The following is a 12,554-nucleotide window of genomic DNA, read 5'->3' as shown; positions in this document are numbered from 1 at the left end:
TGTATGACTTGATCATACTTCCTCATTACCTCGGGTGAGGGAGCCCCGGTTCTGGGGTCTCTCGGATATTCGTCATTGGGCCAATCAATTTCAATTTTGCATTCGGTCCATAAATCTACAGGTACTACAATGTCGAAAAACCCATCCAGGTCTTTCAGGAGACATTTCTGAACCTTTATGAAGCGTTCGACCTGTCTGTACCAGTCAACTGGCTTCTCTCGTAATTTTGGAAAGTCATTTGTAAATGACACAATGTCTTGTCGGGACCAAGGGACATGGACGTATTTTCCCCCAGGGACCTCTCTCATGGGACACAATTTTTCTGCGGGACCTACTTCTTTGAGCACGAATTCTGAAGTTTGGGATTTTGCCCTACTGTCTTCCTTTTTCTTTGCCCATCTGGTTTTCCATTTTTCTACATCCCCCCATTTCTGTAGGAGTTTCAGTAATTCTTTTATCTGGATTTGTTTCCCCACTACATTCAAACTCTCTAAGTCTTTGTCTGAAAAATCCACTCTGTAGGGTTTCTGAAGGATTTTGGATTTACTAGCATCGATTCCCATGTCAGCAGCGGTGTCCATTAATCTTTCATGTAGTAATCTAGGGGCATATTATCAAGGGGGTTTATCTCCGCTTTTTTGGCTTTAAAAGCCAAGAAAGCGGAGATAAAATGATCTCCCTATTACCAAGCTGTCGCTAACACCAGTTAGTGACAGCTAAAAGGAGATAGCGACCATCTTGGGCCCCGCTTTGCATGTCAGTGATATTTATCACTAATGAGATGCAAAGTGGGCGTGCCAAGATGTTAGAGACTGGAAACAGTCGCTAACATCGCTATCTCCTATTACCAACTTTTGGAGATATTCGCGCTAAGCGCAAATATCTCCAAAAGCTAACACCTGCCCTGAGCAGTTCTTAGCCATGTTATCCAATGGGAGGTGGATAACATGGCTACGAGCATTAGCTCGATAATGCATGAATATCGCTGACTTTTCAGCGATATTCATGCATTGCGGCCGTTTTTTATCGCCGATGTGCGGCGATAATTTTTGTCTCTAAACAAGTTAGAGACAAAAATTATCGCTAGTTGTTGGTAATATGCCCCCTAGTGTTTCGGGTAAGGTTCTTGGTGATGAACAGTAACTCTTCTTCATTAAAGGAGTTTAACCTGTCTAATCCTACATTTCCGGCCAATAGTTCTTCAATTTCTATCCTTAGCCTATAAATTTCTAAGGGTTTTGGTTGGGGGGGTGGTCTCTTTCTCTAACTCCTTTGTCCATCTGTCCAATTCTTCTGGAGTTACTACCCTGGCACTTCTGACCCCAGATGTGCTTTCAATCACGACCTCTTTTGCCCTACTCTGATTTCTTGTCCTTGGTACACTGGGTCTAGGTTCCCCTACAGGGAGACCCATCAAGACCACCGACTCACATTCACTTTCTTGATCATCATCTACGAGTGGCTCTCTTCTCGGGGTTGGGACACTGGCGTTTGGGACCATCGGGGTTATAGCAGGAGTTTGAGGACTGGCCAATCTATCCCCATAAAGAGGAATAGCTGGACCGATAGTTACTGGGATAGTCAGTGAATCTGGATGAGGATGTATCTGAGCTATGGTCCGAATTAAATCATCTCGCTGTCTCGCCAGGGCTTCCTTCTCTCGCTCTCTCAAAGCCTTTTCGGCAGAATTGTCATGCAATACTTGGGGTACCAAGGTAGGGTAAATATTCGGGGCTGTCGGAGTAACCAACCGAGGGGGGTCTTCTCCGAAAGGACGGTAATTCGGGACTGTAGAACAAGGTCTGCAAAACCCATCCCCATCACTGGTCTTACTATCCGTACCCGTTCCATCTGTCTCACTATTCCTCCTACATCTAGGATATTTAGAAAACGGGTTTGGTGAACTCAAAGGCTCTGACTCTGCTACATAGGGAGGTGGGTTCTTCACCAACAAGTCTTCTAGATGATCATCTTCCGAGTCTCCCATAGCCATTAAGTGGCGGGTTTTCTCTGTACATTTTCCTTTCTTTTGTTCAAGTACTCCCATCATGGGAAATAACCCTTCAACCATCATATTCTGCCTCCACTGTTTCATTTTCTGCTCTTTGGTTTCTCTATGGACCCTCGGATACCATTTGCTTACTCCCTTGTCCATCCAGGGTCTATCTCTTTCTAGAGCCTCAATTTCCCATTCTTCTAGGGCTTCGTACTGGGTTAATCTGGGTCTGGGATGTAATTCGTTCATGCGGGTCCTCAAGTTAAACAGGATCCTGCCATTAAACGTACCATCAATAGGGAATGCTAGGACTCCGTCATCTACAGTATACTTTGCCCAGTTTTCTAACCATACACAGGTATGATACCCTTTTTCAACCATCATCAAGGAGGCAGGAGTATTTGGTGGAGGGATGATCACACCCTCCCTCGTTCTTATGGGCTTGTCCGTTTAAAAAAAATTCTTTATTTTATCGGAAAAAGACATTTTTCTTTTTACTCCATACATTATGCGCGGTCTACCTCGTAGAATCTGTTCCTTATAGAAGCCTAAGTTTTGTGGATTAGGTAAGAACTCAGGATACCACATACACCTTTCCAGACCTCTCTCAAGCTCCTGTTGATTAATTTTGTTTACCTTTATGCTTCCAATGCTAACTCGACTTCTATTTCGCAGTGGCCAATCAATACTGTGACTACAAAAATCCTTGTCCAATGGGTGCGCGGCCTTTTCCCGAGACGAGGTCTCACGCTCCGGCACTCTCCCCTCCCTTACAATTTCAGCTTCCCTACACCCCTGCCGTCTCTACCAATACCAGCGCGGCACGGAGTGACGTCAGAGCAGTCTTCCGACCGACTCCCTCCTTCACAAGGTAACGGAAACTTTTAACTTTTCCTAAAGTACGAGTGCAAATTTTAGTCAACAACACACAACGTTTGCCACTGTGTCGGAGTGTTCTAAACAGATAGAAAAATGTTCTTTCACTACAAGTAAACCACTTCTGTCTACTTTTCATTCACTCTGGATAGACTTCTCTGCCTAACCTCCCACACGAGTAATATAGAACCTGCTACTCCTCTGACTCATCCACTTCTTTCTGGGATATATACTAAGTCAGGCTTTCACCAGCGGACTATTTTACTTACCATTCAAGCCTCAGAGACCCTATTACTCCTTCCGTATGCGACCCTTACTAGGTGATATCACAATGGAAGTTTTATAAAAGGACTCGTAGCTTTCATTTATTCAGATACAAAAAGATCCTAATTAGTGCTTCCAGGTATTCCTAACCCTGCACTAATGACTCACGACAAGTGATTTTACCAGCTAACCGGATTCTGCTCACCGTTAGCTATATACTTCCCCGGGGATTCAGACTACACTGAACACTTTACAATCAATTCTTTGTTAACATTACATATAACACTTATAGCAGCAATGAAAAAATCATTTACATATACATATAAATCCTTTAAACAATTGCGCAATATTTGAATTAATGCAATCAATATAGCAGCATAGAAATTTCAGCAGCACATTTTATTTTCACGGTTTGTTTATCAACTATCCTGTCTACCTATCTTAACTAGTCCTAACCATAACTCTGCTACCAGAAAATTACTGATAGAGCGCGCAGGTCACCCGGGTCACTAGTTTTACCAAATTTCCACGCACTGGGCCCTGGCGTGCATATGACGACAGTGGTTTGCATGAACCGGGTGAAATCCTTTGCACGCTACTATGAGTAATTCGGGGGGTGACTCTCACACCACTTACTATTCATGTACCTGACTTACCACAGGCACATTACTCCTGATGGATTCAGGAGCTAGCAGTGGACAGGTGACAAGATCCCAAAAAAAGAGTAGAATTCTTATGCACTTAGTACCTTTTTCCACACTTTATACTGCAAAATGACCACAGACACCTGATGGGTTTTTAAAGTTTAGAAAGTAATTTCAGAATGAATATGCCAAAATAATTAGGCAAATACAAATCAATACATCAATAATTAGTATCAATGCCACAATGTAACTATGGATTAGGGCAAGTATCATTAGAGTAATTGAGAACACTACAGGGTAATGAGCTATTCACCACAAGTTTAAACTAGAGTATGGGACATGAGCAGGACCTAAAATGTGTACTTAAACTTGGCTACTTATGCTATCCTTACTAAATTCACTGCAACCATGCTAAAGGAAGGGGGAAAAAATGGAACACACTAATATAATATGACAATTTAATAATATCCTACAGGTAGGGAGAGAAGTGGAACATTTCTAATAACCAATTGCATATACGTTGCTTTCAGAAGGTGATAGGGCAATATCACAGGCAAGAGTGCTTTATTAAGAAGGGAAGAAAGAGAGATAGAAAGACGTAAACCCACAGTTTAATAATTACCTAGATAGGAATGAGGACTAACCCTGGCCACGGGTTAGTTTGGAAAGACGGGGACAAGGACCCTCAAGGATTGGAATACCAGTATGCGAGCAGGTACAGCTCACGGACAGTCAGGACAGGATACCCCTCAGGTTTTGGCTCAGGACTGGGCTCACCAAGGTACGATCAACACCTACAGCTTCGGATGCAACGCCAGCGTTACCCCTCTCTGCAAGTAATCCACCAGTAACCCTGATTGGGTTTTACGAATTTCCCCAGCAAAGTGCTTCGCCAGCACTTAGGACTATTTCCACCCCTAGGAGCTTGTGGAAAGTATGGACAGAGTGCTCTGCAGCACTCTAGATTAATCACCTATAGAGTTCGTAGGGTCAGTGACAGGTCTGCTACTCGGACAAGTCGGACAATTTCTCTAAACTAAACTAGCCTAATTATACTGTTTTGGGACCCCTAGACCACCCACAAATGTTGCAAGTGACAAGTTCCCACGTTATGATTGGTCAGGAGAGGTGGTTAGGTCATGGTTACCACCTATAATTCAGTGTTCACATCATTATTATTCAATTTTGCATACCCGCCCCTTGGGTTCACGTTCCCAGGCATAGGAATATAGAAGACAATGAAAGTGCACAGTATATAGCAACAGTGTAGCGCGGTCAAGGTAGACTGCAGCATCTTCGTGGTGGGTTCCCAGGCGCATCGAGCTTCAGGAGCAAGCTGGCTTGTTTCAGCTTCTGCGCAGTGGGGTTTTTCCCATGTCACGTGTCGGGGTTTAGAAGGGCTTCAATATGGCTCGGCTCCCCGTCCCCCCGGCCCATTGGTATGCGGTACATGAAAAGTAAGCGAAAACAAATTAGAATCACACGTAAAAATTGATTACTCTGTACACCATTAAAAGTTTCACTGCACCCCTTACTTTATAATATCTATAGCATTAAGGTTTAGTGCAAAAAGGCAGATAGGCAGAAGCAGCAGTGGCAAGCAGAGAGCATGGTTAGAGCCAAGCGGCCATGTTTGCAGTAATGCGCATGTGCACAAGATCCCTCCAAAATGCGAGTGCGTCACATCACATGGGTATGACCGACGCATGCGCAGACTGGATTTCTGAGTAGCAGCCATTTCCGTAGTGCAAGCATTGTTAGGATGAAAAGACACACAGGCAAGCCTCCTGGGGACACCCGCGTGTTGGGGAAAATGCTAAATAAATGACGGACAGGTTGAAATAATATGATTACAAGTTAGGCGAGGTTCTTGATTAAGAGCAAGTCGCTTTACGTGCGAATCCTTGCTCCATCAATCCCCTCTTTGATGATATTTACCATCATCACTATAAAGGAAACAGATGCCAACTTAATTCTTCCATATCATTCATCTCTATCTCAACTAATTTATTGTTGAGTTTTCTTTCAGCTTCTCTATGAGAGTGGTGATTCTTAGCCTTTTTATAGATTTTATTCCTCAATTCTTCTAATTCTAACTCATCAATATTCCTCTTCACTCCTCTCTTATTCACAGTGTACTTTTTGCATTTTTGACATTTGCAGCAAATGAATATGATCAGTGTAATCACACCTATTCCAGCTATTGGCATCAGTATTTTCCATAGAAGATTTCTACCTAAGTTAGAAAACCAACTACCTATAGAGGAGAGACCTCCAGTCAGTCTCGTCCAGGCACTGTCAACCTCCAATGGTTTGAGTTCCTTTTCCAAATTAGTTATGTTCTTTACATATTTCTTAAGTTCGATACTTTTGTCAGGTATGTAGGTGCAACAATGTTGTGCCTTCAGCATTCTACAGACTCCGCCCTCTTTTGCCAATAAGGTGTCAAGAGCAAGGCGATTCTGTAAAACCATAGATCTGATTGCAACCATTTCGGTATTGACCAGCAGGAATCCAGCAGCAGTGTCAGTTGATAACCGATCCACTACTGTAGACAATTTGCAGATTCTGTGAGTATTCAGAACTACCCCCATTCCAGGTATCAGTGCACTAAAAATATCACCTATAATTTCCCCTACACTTTCACGTTTGCTACGCTCTAAGCCATTAGTCTCTTCATTGCTTCCAGCAGCATTATTCACATGGTATATTTTCGGGAAAACAATGCCAAAGTAGCAGCTTCCATACCAGTGATCCGGCAATTTGAAATAAGCCTTGTTCCCACATATATAATAAATCCCGGGAAACACAGGTTCTGACCCATTTTTGAAACCCCAACCTCCAATTACCTTGTAATTATGTTCACACTCGCTGGAACCGATGAATACATTGTTATAATATTCTGTCCTTTCTCTATGGAGACAAAGCTTCCCTTTCCGTTCAAAATCCAGCAACAAAGCAGGACTAGCTTCGCCTTGCGAGGTGTTGTCCATATGTTCTGCCCACCTTGGGACTCTATCCTTTTCGTCATTTGCCTTTTTCTGAAATTTTTCCCTCCTTCTGTCTGCCATTTTTATAAACATCTTTTCCTGCTCTTGCAACGAGCAGGTCAGATTAGCTTGTCTTGCTTCATTTAAGTCTATGTCACCTATAGTCAGGAAATATTCTCCCATATAACGGGTTACCTCGCTTCTAACATGTACAAGGTTCAGGTGTCCTCTAATAGGAAGTTCAGAAAAGATTACGTCAGCATTTGAATAGTAGTACTGTAAAGTGCTTCTATAAAACAAGCTTGCTAATATACTACAGGAAATTCCGTAGGTCAGGGGTAAATGGTGATATGTCACACCTTCAGCTACTGAAGTGGGTAGCTTCATGCAGACATAACAATCTTCTATTTCCATAGCTTCTACATAGTGCACTAAAAGGTTAGCAAAAACATTCAAATGTGTCCTGTTTCGTAATTTGTGGAAATGTAGTCCACCCTCATCTGATGTTTCTAATTTAGGTCGTGTGTGTCTCAGACTAACTGCATTGTCACGTTTTTCTAAACTTCGTGGTGTTTCTTCAGTCTGTACAACGTCGGTGTCTAGCGTCTCAGGTTCAGTAGGGGACAAGTTAGGATCTTTACTTATCATAAAAGGAATAAAGACTGTTAGTCCTATCCATATCACTATCAACATAACTATACTACATAAGCATATTTCACAGCAGGTTTTGCAACACCTAAATCTGGATCTTCCATTGACATCTGAATCAGACATTATAGCTTACAGGTGGTTCTTTTTCGACCCCTCTTTGTTTCTTTACACCAAAGGCTCACTCGGGTTTGTCTCAAGGAGGGTCTTCGTCAGAACTCTGATCAGCAATGGACTCTTCGTCACTTTTGCCACTGTGATTGGGCTCATCAATTTCTTCCAACACCAAGTATGTCCATTCAGGGCTTCGATACAGCCTGTTTTGTTTCTTTACTCTGTCGCTTTTTCTGAGAGACTTTCCTCGGGCTGCTTTCCTTTCACTTTCAGCCCTTTTTCGGTCTTTTAGTTTTTCTTCAACTGTTTTTATTCGGAGTCTCAGTCTTTTAACGTATCGGGGTTCACCCTTGCTTCTGTGGCTTTCGGTGGTCGAGGAAACTTGGCCTTCCTCATGCACTCTTTTGACTTCACTTCGTTGTGGCACTTTGGTCTTGCCAGTGTCTATTTCCCTTCCTGTCTGACTAGTTCCAGGTCTTTCATCTATTTCTTCTGCCTGGTCCCTAAGCTGGCCTGATTCAGGTCGAATTTGTATTTGTTCTTTATTTTCAGGTGATTTTGTTTCTGTTTCCTGAACACGTTCGTCTATTTCTATCTGTTCCTGTTCATGCACTTCGATCCCTTGATTTTCTTCCGCCTGAACCTCCGCTTTAATCACTATCTGACCCTTTCCAGATTCTGGAGTTTCAGGAGGAGTGTCAGCGACTTGATCTGTCCCTACTTGGCCTAATTCCTGATCAGGTATGATGTGAGTCTCGATGACCTGACCTTCGTCCTCTAGTTCTGTCTCACCTGTACTATCCCACTCACTGTCTAGGTAAGAATATTTTCTGGTACGTATTGGATCAAGAACCTGGTCGTCGGCAGGGAACCAATCAACGTCTTGACTTGTGCTCGGCAGTTCGATGTCAGCGAGATCCGGACCCTCTTCGGGATTCTCTTCAGCTGGACTACCTTCAGCTTCAGTCGCGTTTTCTCCAGTTACCCGCTTCGTGTGGCTGGCATGGATCCACTTCGGTACACCAGCACACTTTACAGCAGTTGTGGTGACAAGGATCACTTGTCTTGGCTTTCCCCACTTTGGTCCAAGGCAACTCTTCCGGGTGTGTTTCTTTAACACCACCCAATCACCTGGTTGCAGTTTATGTGCTGGAGTCTTGGGCCAGTCGTCAGCTGTCTCTCCAATCTGGTGAGAGATAGAACGCACTTGGTCACCCAGCTGCTTGCAGTATTCTAGCACCAAATCATCAGAAATACTTAGCAGTTTGTGTCCAGGTACCCATGCCTGTCACATCACTCTCCCCATTAGCACTTCATGGGGGCTCAGGCCTGTTTTTCGATTCGGAATACTTCTCAAACTCATCAGCACAAGGGGCAAAGCTTCTATCCAGTTCATTTTGGTGGAATCACACATCTTCGCCAGTCTGGACTTGATCGTGCCATTTATCTGTTCAACTATTCCAGAAGCCTCTGGACGGTATGCACAGTGCAGCCTTTGCTCCATCTTAAATGCCGTACAGAGTTCGTCTAGGACATCGTTGGCAAAATGCCCACCTTGGTCTGTTTCAATCGTCTCAGGAATTCCATACCTAGGTATCAACTCCCTGAGTAACAGTTTGGCTACTGTCAAGGCATCATTTTTCTTTGCTGGGTAGGCCTCCACCCATCTGGAAAACAGACAAACTATGACCAGGACATATCTATATCCCTTGCACCTGGGCATAGTTATAAAGTCCGCCTGCATCCTGACAAAGGGACCCACTGCCTTTCCAATGGTACTCTGTTCTACTACAGTCCTTATTCCTGCATTGAATTGCTGACACACTAGGCACCTCTGGCAAAGCCTTTCCGCTTGGTTCCTGAACTTTGAATTATAGAACACCTTGTCAAACACATGACACATTGCGTCTCTTCCCATATGTGTTGGTTCATGTATCATTCTGACCATGGGATCTACTAGGCTGTCGGGCAGTACAGGCACCCCAGTTGAATTTACCACCACACCATCATTCCTTATTCTGCATTCGTTCGCCCTCCATCTGCCTTTTTCTTCCCTGTCTGTTGCCTGTTGTAAGTCTCTCAATTCTTCCCACGTTGACACATTTTCAAACAACATCAGTTGGCAGCTGTTTCCACCACCCCATAACCCAATTTGGAGGGACATTTGGTGTCGGGCACAAAACTGGGTGATTTGGTCAGCGTATCTGTTTCCGGCTGTCACATCATCATTTCCGGATCTGTGAGCCGCACATTTGACCACAGCCAATTCTTTGGGCAATTGAATAGCTTCCAGTAGGTTTTGTACCACCTTTCCATTTCTGATAGGGGTACCTGAGGAAGTCATGAATTCTCTTTGTAACCACAGTTGGCCGAAGTCATGAACAACCCCATAACAGTACTGGCTGTCGGTATATACAGTTATTCTTTTGTTTTTACCCCTCTTACAAGCTCTGGTGAACGCGATGAGTTCTGCTACTTGTGCAGATTTCACTTCGCATAGGTAAGATGCTTCCAGGGTGGTCGTCAATGTGACTACAGCATAGGCAGCACTCAGACCTCCATTCTCATGTCTTAAACACGAGCCATCCACAAAGATTGTAAGATCCCCATCAAGTAAGGCTATTTCTCTGATGTCAGGACGTGGCTTAGTGCTGAATTCTGTTAAATCGATGCAGTTATTCTCCATTTCATCCTCGGCTTCTACATCCAGAGGAACAGGTAACAGTGTTGCAGGGTTTAAGACATTGCACCGGGAAATTATTACATTCTCGGCACCAATCAAAATTCTCTCATACTTAGTCAGCCGACTAGGTGTGAGATACTGGGTCTTGGTTCTCGTCAGTAAAATTACAACAGAATGAGGAACATATACAGTGACAGGATGTCCCATGACAATATTCTCACTCTGTTCTAGACTGACGCAAGTAGCAGCTACTGCCTTCAGGCATCCGGGTAATCCAGCCGCCACTGGATCTAGTGTGGCCGAAAAATAGGCCACGGGACGCCTGACCAGCCCATGCTCCTGGGTCAGGACTGAGAGTGCACAATTTTCCCTTGTGTCACAGAACAGTTCAAAGTTCTTGGAATAATCAGGCATACCTAATGCAGGAGCGGTACATAGACAATTTCGCAATTTTACCCAAGCGGACATGCTTTCACTGTCCCAACTGACTGGGTCCTCTACTCCTTTCTTGGTCATTTTTATCAAAGGTTTGGCTAGAGCTGCGAATCCTACAATGCATTGCCTGCAGTACCCCACAACTCCTAGGAACATTCTTACTTCTTTCTGAGTTCGGGGTAGGTCCATTGTTTGAATTATCTTGATCCTCTCTGTAGTAACTTTTCGGATCCCTTTCTCTATCTGGTGCCCCAGATATTTTACTGAGTTTCTACAGAACTGTAATTTGTCTGGTGATACTTTATGTCCTCCCTTTCCTAGGTGATTCAGCAAGGCAATGGTGTCCATGACACAGTCAGTTTGAGTTTTAGATGCCACTAAAAGGTCGTCTATGTACTGCACCAAAACGGACTCTCTTGGCAGTACTAAAGATTCAAGGCATTTCTTTAGGATCTGGTTGAAAATCGATGGACTTTCAGTGTACCCTTGAGGGACACGATTCCAGACATAGACATGGCTGTCAAATTCAAAACTAAAAAGGAACTTGCTTTCTGGATGCAATGGGATGGAAAAGAAGGCATGGCACAGGTCAATGACAGTGAACCATTCCGCATTCCAAGGAATCTGATATAGTATCACTGCAGGGTTGGGCACAATGGGACAGCAAGGTACAACAATTTGGTTTACCTTGCGTAGGTCCTGCACTACCTGGTACTTTCCACTAGGCTTTTTAATCCCAATGATGGGCGAATTGCAGGGACTGCTTATTACTTCCTGTATGATGTCTGCTTCAAGCAACCTGTTAATTTCAATTGCGACTCCTGCTTTTACTTCTGCACTCATTTTGTACTGTCTTGTTCTGGGGTATACAGCATTTGTTTTTATTGCTATTTTAACTGGGTCCACATTTGCCATTAAGCCTACATCTTTTCCCGTGAAATCCCATACTTCGGGTACCACTCTTAACTGTAGCTCCTCAGGTAAGTCATCAACAGACAAGGGTCTAATTTCAGTGTCAGGTCTCACTAACATCAGTTTGTACAAGCCATCTTCATCGGGGGTCTGAATTTCGACACCTTTTGGTGTGCAAAAGATGGTGCAGTTCATTTTGCACAACAAATCGCGTCCTAACAGGTTCACAGGACTGGAATCACAGACCACAAATCTGTGCATTTCTTTAAAATTCCCTATAGAGATTTCCATGGGTTCAGTTACTGGAGTACTGATTATTTGATTGGAGACACCCACTACTTGGATTGCTTCTCCGGAGAGGGGTAGGTTAGGAACATCCACTGTTCTCACAGTAGAACGGGTAGCACCAGTGTCCAATAGAAAGGTGACGTCTTTTCCCTCAACCTTTCCTTCAATGTATGGTCCAGTCTGGTCTACCGGTAAGGAGGCGCCAAGTACGCACTCCTTGTCCTCCCCCCTCAGGCCCCGTCAATCTTGATCATCACAGAGGAAGGAATCATTCAACAAATATTGTGGAATTGCTGCATTTCTCTCATTCTCTCCTTCCCATATTTCCGCCCTTTCATTCTGATGACCCTGATTCTTATTATTCTGTCTAGGAGCGTGAGGTACTGGAGGTAGCTTTACCTGTTGCTGGTTCTTTCTTGTCCCCTCTTTCTGCACCTGTGGATTTAAACCATTTACAGGAGCATTACCGGTCTGTAGGTGTGGACACTCGTCTCTCCAATGCCCTATCTGACCGCACCCGTGGCAGGGGAATTTCTTCATAGCCTCCTCTCGACTCATTTTTACTCGGGGCTTCCCTCCTCCCCCAGCGTTGGGATTCTGGGCATTATTATTAGAATTCATTTTACTTAACTGCTTTTCTTGCTGTTCAGCCAACTTCACTTGTGCCCACATAACTTTCTCCTTGAGGGCTTTCTTCTTGTTTT

Source organism: Lissotriton vulgaris, chromosome 8, assembly GCF_964263255.1.
Source record: "Lissotriton vulgaris chromosome 8, aLisVul1.2, whole genome shotgun sequence".
NCBI classification, from domain to species: domain Eukaryota; kingdom Metazoa; phylum Chordata; class Amphibia; order Caudata; family Salamandridae; genus Lissotriton; species Lissotriton vulgaris.
Note: the sequence above shows the minus strand (reverse complement) of the source record.